At 46.5% G+C, this 7,331-nt stretch overlaps 2 gene segments (V, D, J or C); both read right to left on the reverse strand.

The window, feature by feature from the left end:
- The window catches only part of LOC105521985, a 268,074-nt gene that overhangs the window by 246,080 nt on the left and 14,663 nt on the right, over positions 1-7,331 (reverse strand).
- Positions 1-7,331, reverse strand: part of LOC105521983 — a 659,966-nt gene that overhangs the window by 218,661 nt on the left and 433,974 nt on the right.

Genomic DNA, 7,331 nt, shown 5'->3' on the forward strand with positions numbered 1-7,331 from the left:
TAGCCAGGATGGTCTCGATCTCCTGACCTCGTGATCCGCCCATCTCGGCCTCCCAAAGTGCTGAGATTACAGGCTTGAGCCACCGCGCCCGGCCCGAGATCTTAGGAAAATCTACCTGCAATTGTTACACATTCCCATATGAGACCTTGATAACATGTTCTTCACCCACCACAGCATTTGTGCTCTCTTTGTCATATAATTTGCCTTCATTTTCATTATAAATCACATTGTATTTTGTTAATTTATCTTTGATGAGCTAATTGTATTTTATTGGCATTAACATAATAGAGAGGTTTTCATATGTATCTGTGTAGTTATTGTATCTTATGTTTAATTTTTTATTTCCTTTTTTTTTTTTTTTTTTTAAATAGAGACAGATTCTAAATATGTTGCCCAGGCTGGACTGCAGTGGTGTGGTCATACCTCACATCAGCCTCAAACTCCTGTGCTCAAGCAATACTCCTGCCTCAGTCTCCCAAAGTGCTGAAATTACAGGCATGAGCCACTGGGCCCAGCCTGCTGTTTTCACTTTTTTGTGTAAATTCACATTTCAATGTGACATCACTTCTGTCTAGGGATATCCTTTACCCCTTCTAATAGCAACAGTCTGGTGGTGAACAATTCTGTAAGTTTTTAAATGTCAGCAAAACTTTCATTTATCCACCATTTATGAAAGATATTGCATAAAGGGGAATGTGGGGAAAAGCGAATTTTAAAAATCGACCAAGATTTGATTAAACTTTTCACCAAAGAAGATATACAGATAACAAGCAACTGAAAAGATGCTCAGCATGTTGTCGCTAAGAAAATACAAGTTAAAAAATTAATAAGAATCACTACAGATCTGTTAGGGTGACTTTAAACAAAAACTGACAATAATATCGAGTGTTAATGAGGATGCACACAACTATAGTTCTCATAAATGGCTGGGGACATGTCAAGATCCATGTTTCCTCCTCAGGCAGAGTCCCATGACAGTCCCCTCAGGCAGAGGCACAGGGTGCGATGGCACTCACTGGATACAGTCATCTCAGCCCGGTCCCTCTCTCAGGGCCCTTTTCCTGCCTGGGCTGTTCTGGTCTCTCCCACTGTGGTCCCTACAGGCCAGTGTGATAGAAATAGAATGATGAGTTATCAAAATGGCCTCAATTATGGCTTGCATCTGCCTCAATTATGGCTTACATGTCTGAGGGAAGACATGTGGGATGATGAAATTTGCAAGGGGGAGAGTCAACATTCTCAGGGTCAATGGAGAAGACATAGGGTTTCTCACTCTGAGTCCTTGAGGAGGAAGGGGAGGGGGTATGTTTTGGCCTCACTCCTTTGTCTGTGTCACTGTGGCTCAGCCATCCTCACCATCAAACATGTGGCTGTCTCCACAGTGATACTTGGCCTCATCTTCAGATTGGAGGTTGAAGATAATGAAGTAGCATTCAGCCCCAGAGCTGGAGCCCAATAAGTGATTGGGGATCCTGTTCCCCTTGCTGTGGCTGCCATCACTCTTAACCTCCATTATACACTGGGGGGACCTCCCTGGTCTCTGTTGATACCTTTCAGTGGCATAGGTGCTGTCCTCACTGCTCAGGGTGCAGGTGAGCTTGGCTGAGTCTCATAGCCAGGCTGATGCAGATGGGGGCTGGGCCAGCACAGACAGAGCACAGAGATCTGGAAACATAGAATTTCATGAATGATGCTGAATGCACAGGAGAACTGGAAAGAATGCCCCTGAGGACCAGTGCTAGGGGGGAAATAGCAGTGAAAAGGTTTCCCTGAATTCCCTGGATGCTCTGACCTCTGTAGAAAATGAAGGGCAGGAAGTAGAAAGAGACACAGACCATGGTGGGAGGCACTTGCAAGAGCTCTGATTGAGGCTGCCCCCACAACCAGCTTCTGTCTTATCCTCTTCTTGAAGCTCAAGAAGAGAGGAGCATTGAATCCAAATCTGTGCTTTATTGCCCAGCGTGTCTGAGCTCATAGCTGAGCCCTGGGGCTAATGACCTCAGGGTAGTAATTTCTCAAGGTCAGAAGAAGGGCCAGGTGGGTGTCAGGAGTAGAGAGTGGATTGTACTCAAAAGACTGGACCTGAAAGGAAACATCAGTCACACCCTTTGCATGTGAGCTCTACTGGGGTACTTGGAGTTATTAGGGTCCCCAAACCATACACCCACAGTGCCTCTCCTGCTGTCCACAGGAGGAATGCCATCCACCATGTATCACTAGACTATGCAAAACAACTACTTATGAGACCTTAATATATTCAGAGTCTTTGGTGAATGTTTAAAGGCACAACCTTGACCAGATATTTATAATAACCCTTCCTCAGCCCTATGCTTACGGCATAACCTCTCCTCAGGTTTACTGATGACAGAACCAACATTGAAAGATTACACAATGACAGAAGTGAGTGGTGTCAAGATTCCGTGCAGAGCCTGAACTTCAGCTTCTTCCTGCCCTGCTTCCTTTCTTCCTGTGAGTCTCCTCCTCCCACCTCATCCCAGGACCCCGGGCCCCTCTGATCACAACCCTCTCTTCTTTAATCAGGTGCCCTGTCTTCCATGGGTTCTGTGGACAAAGGTAGGGACACTTCCTCTGTTCCCTCCATGACAGATAACAAAGGAGCACGTGTCAGCAGTGACATTGGGGCATCCAGATGTCTGCTTGGCTCCTTGTGCCAGTCATATCCCCAGAAAAATTTGGGATCAGGATTTTATTTCTAAGAAGGTCAAGGCTGTTGAATTAGGACACCTGTAACACTAGATACTGAAGTCTTTTAATTTAATAAACATAATTGACAAGAAAGTATTCCTTAATTAATATTCTTTTTTTTTTTTTTTGAGACAGAGTCTCGCTCTGTTGCCCAGGCTGGAGTGCAGTGGCTGGATCTCAGCTCACTGCAAGCTCCGCCTCCCGAGTTTACGCCATTCTCCTGCCTCAGCCTCCCGAGTAGCTGGGACTACAGGCGCCCGCCACCTCGCCCGGCTAGTTTTTCGTATTTTTTAGTAGAGACGGGGTTTCACCATGTTAGCCAGGATGGTCTCGAACTCCTGACCTCGTGATCCGCCCATCTCGGCCTCCCAAAGTGCTGGGATTACCCTTAATTAATATTCTAAGTATATGCATTAGTTTTCAGACCTAGGACGGCTAAGGCTGTGATGAAACTAATTCACTCACAGCATGATGGTGCATTATAAATAGAAAAGACGTGTGAAGCCCTGTGATGATCTCATAGACAGAAGTCTCTATGTGCTGACTCCTTGGAGTTTGGTCTAAAGAGATAACTGAGATAATATGAGGCCTCAGATCATCAATACGCCTGCTCCTGTACTTGGAGGAGCACATCACCCGCAGTTCCTCCACACCAACCTATGAATCCACTTCTATCACTGGGCGTGTCAGGGTCTCCTCCCAGGACCCTGCTGGCCACTCTTGCAGGCCACTTCTGATGCCTTTTCTTGTGGGTCCTGATGCAGCACTGGATGTAACTCGCTAAGACTATCCTGGGAGATGGACACATCAGCAGAATGTGTTCCAGGAGAACTACAGCAAAACTTCTTTGTCTTTTCCGGATTCTCTGTGATGCACATTACTCTCCTAGTTGCATCTCTAGAACTGACCTTGCTTGTGAAGTCCTGATTGTGGGAAGAAGCACCCAGCTCTGCAAACTGTCAAGGTGATCTGTCCAAAGTGAACAATCAGTTTGTGACTTGTGACCATGCACAGTGGGCAGTGTGGAGGTTGGGATGGGCATGTGGGGACTGCCAGTCAATAGAGCAGGTCTTGTGTCACTGAGGGGAAGAGACCTTGGGGAAAGAGAGCAGGGGCATCTCCCACTGTTTCGTGCGAGTCAGTCCACTGAGGCACAAAGGGGAGTTGAATAAGATCTTAAGATGCAAAGACCACAGCAGAGCTGGGGCTCAGGACAGGCAGGACCTGCAGCTTTAGGAGAGACGCTGATAAGCCTTGTGTCCCAGGGCGACTCTGTCAGGAAGCAGCTGCATTTAGCCCCACCCAGTGGAGAAAGGAGATTCTTGATTCCATGAATCAAGAATTTCCAGCCTGGCTGGGAGCCCATGGAAGCAACTGTTATCCATGTGTCAGGGATTTGCTCACTCTGGTGATGGCCAGAGAGCATGGGTGGATCAGATATTCAGGGAATACTGACAGCTGGCTAATTACAAAGGTTCAAGGACATTCATAATTCTCCCTGGTTCACTTCCTCTGGAACCAGTCTGGGCATCTACTCGGGATGATGGGGAGGGTAAAGAGCCCTTCCTTAAAAAGCAGAGGATGAAGTCTCCTGTGTCAGCATGAAAAGAACAAGCAAGACAGCATGAAAAGCTGCCCCTCAGGGTGAAGGAGAGAGAAGACATTTTTCAGATGGGCGGGTCTTTCTGGGCTGTTGTTAATGCACCAGAGAACTTGGTAGTGCACATCTAACCTGCAGAGCCCCAAGGGGAAGGTCAAGCCATGACAGAGACAATGTTACAAATTTACATTGTAGCCTCCCCCTCCCACAAATTGATATTGAAGTCCTCAGCCCTGGGACCTCAAAATGGGATCTTATATGGGAATAGGGTGGTTACAGATGTAATAAGTTAACATGACATCATACTGAAGTGGGTTGGGCTCCCAATAAAACAGGACTGGTGTTGTTATAAAAGGAGGAAACAGCCGAATGCAGTGGCTCACACCTGTAATCCCAGCACTTCAGGAGGCTGAGGCCGGCGGATCACCTGAGGTCAGGAGTTTGAGACCAGCCTGCTCAACATGGTGAAACCCCCTCGCTACTAAAAATATGAAAATTAGCTGGGGGTGGTGGCAGGTGCCTGTAATCCTCACTACTCAGGAGGCTGAGGCAGGAGAATCACTTGAACCCGGGAGGCGGAGGTTGCAGTGAGCTGAGATTGCACCACTGTACTCCAGTCTGGGCGACAGAGCAAGACTCCATCTCAAAAAGAAAAGCAACAACAACAACAAAAAATGAGGAAACATGGTCAGAGACACACACAGGGAAAATGCCATATGAACATGGAGGCAGAGATTGGGGTGTTCACCTACAAGACAGGGAACAGCACATCCTTCCAGAAGCACCTGAAGCCAGGGAGATGCACAGAACAGGCCCTCATTCAGCCTCAGAAGAAACCAACCCTGCCAACACCTTGATCTCAGATTCTAACATCACCTACAGATTAGTGGAGAAGACATTTCTTTTCTCTGAGCATCCAGTCTGTGCTACTTTATTATGGTAACCCTGGAAAAATAACACAGATGCCCCTAGGAATGCTGTGTTCAGGGAACCCCCCACAGAGCTGGGCTATTTGCAGATACTTTGGTCTCCATCATCACAATCCTTTTGGTAGGGGCCACCCTGTCCTGTGTTTTCCTCCCCTACAGTGCCCAAATTGCCTCTCAAGGAACCTGTCCCAACCCCACAGGCAGCAAATAGTGTCTTCTGTGACCCTAGACACCTCCCTCCCAAGCCTGCCCGCTCGGGGCCCTGGCGGGATTTCTGATCAGACTCACAGGTCTCAAGGTTGTGGCTGTCAGCTGAGGAATGAGGCCCTGGGCAGGGAGGGATGGCCCAGGACCATGGGGCCAGAAAACCTTGCACACCCTTCAGATGAGCTCAGCAGCCTTTCCCCACCTGGCTGGCTACACCTCCTCCTCATGGATGAAGTTGCAATCCTTGGTTCTGCGGACTCCCCCACTTTCCTCCCTGGCTGACTTTACCTGAAAACAGCTTCTGAGACATTGGGGCAGTTAGCACCTAGGGATGCTCGCCTCAGCTCCTGGGCCTCTATTTTAAATCGTTTTAATCTCTCTCGTTTCGAACAACCTGAAACCCTCGGCACTGCCTTTCCTCCATCTGAGGTCTAATTTTCATGAGCAAGGTCAGTAATGATTGTGGTCAACTAAGGAGCACTTGAATGTGTTACGCCCTGTATTAAGCACTTTATGAATATGATTCAATTACATCCCTGCAGCTTTGTTAAGCAAAAAAGCTTGCTTTTTCTCTCCCAATGATCTCTGCACAGGCCAGCTTCCCTTCACCTTCTCTCATGAGTGGAGACAGCCTGAGGCCCTCACTAGATGCAGATACCCAATCTTGATCTTTCCAGCCATCAGAAGCATGACCCCAATAAACCCTTTTTTTTTCTTTACAAACTATCCAGCTTCCCGTATTGTTTATAGCAACACAAAAAATACTAAGACACTAGGAGAGGAGGGAGCGTTCACCCGTGCTTCTCAGAAGGTTTCTTCCTTAGGTGAGTCTTATCTGTGCCTGAGTGAGGAGGGTGAATAGGAGCTAAGCCACTCAAAATGTCCTTGGAGGACCAGCAGCATCAGCCTCACCTGGAAGCTGCTAGACATGGAGAATCTGGGGCCATACCCAGACATGCCAAGGGTACAGCTGTATGTTAACCAAAACCTTGAGGGGATTTGTGTGCCCAGTCAAATTCCAGAAGCTGTGGTTTATATTACAGTGGAAAGTCTCACTTTCTCTGCTTTTGACAACATGCCCTTGTCGCCTACAAGCCCTTCTAAGAACACCTGGGTTTGGTGCTTAACTGCCTTAGTCTCATCAAACTGAGCTTGATTCCAGTGCTGGACTCTAATGATGGCAAGAAAGGTTTTAAGAATAGACAATTTTAAAATCCACATGAGTGGTGTGCTGGGAAAGGGACAAGATCCCAATTAGATGTCCAGAGAGAAATAGGTGGTTCATATCTCGTTCTCTCTCAGCTCCCATTAGTATGGAATTTCCTTATTTCCTCAGACATACGATCTCTGTGTTTCAGCCTCCATCTGTTTTTCTCTTTGACTGAAATGTTTCCTGTGTGTGACCGCACTGCTCACACAATACCTGCCTAAATTCTAATCATCCTTTCAGACACCGATACTCAAGACTTGCCAAGGAAGAGGTTTCTGGCCACCAGAATATTTGAAAATACAAAATTATAACCTTTTAGCATTTATCAGTAAGTAACCTAAGAATTGGGTATGGGATATCCAGATACTTTGCATGGAATAACATCCCCTGTAATTTCTGTACCACAAATCTTATTGTGCATGATGCTCTAACAAGACTAGAAAAAACAACCAAAGAAAATGTTTCCTTGAAAGAAAACATTTGATCTGACTGGTGAGACAATCATGTGATTTTTTTCTTCATTTTCTCCTCATTGTCACTGGCGTTTGTTGGGTTTTTTTCTTTTCTTGTCTTTTCTTTTTTTTTTTTTTTTTTTTTTTTTTTGAGACAGAGTCTCTCTCTGTTGCTCAGGCTGGAGTGCAGTGTCACATTTCTTGGAGCCACCAGGGAATAAAAACAG

The sequence above is a fragment of the Colobus angolensis genome, unplaced genomic scaffold, assembly GCF_000951035.1.
Source record: "Colobus angolensis palliatus isolate OR3802 unplaced genomic scaffold, Cang.pa_1.0 Scaffold415, whole genome shotgun sequence".
In the NCBI taxonomy this organism is placed as follows: Eukaryota; Metazoa; Chordata; class Mammalia; order Primates; family Cercopithecidae; genus Colobus; species Colobus angolensis.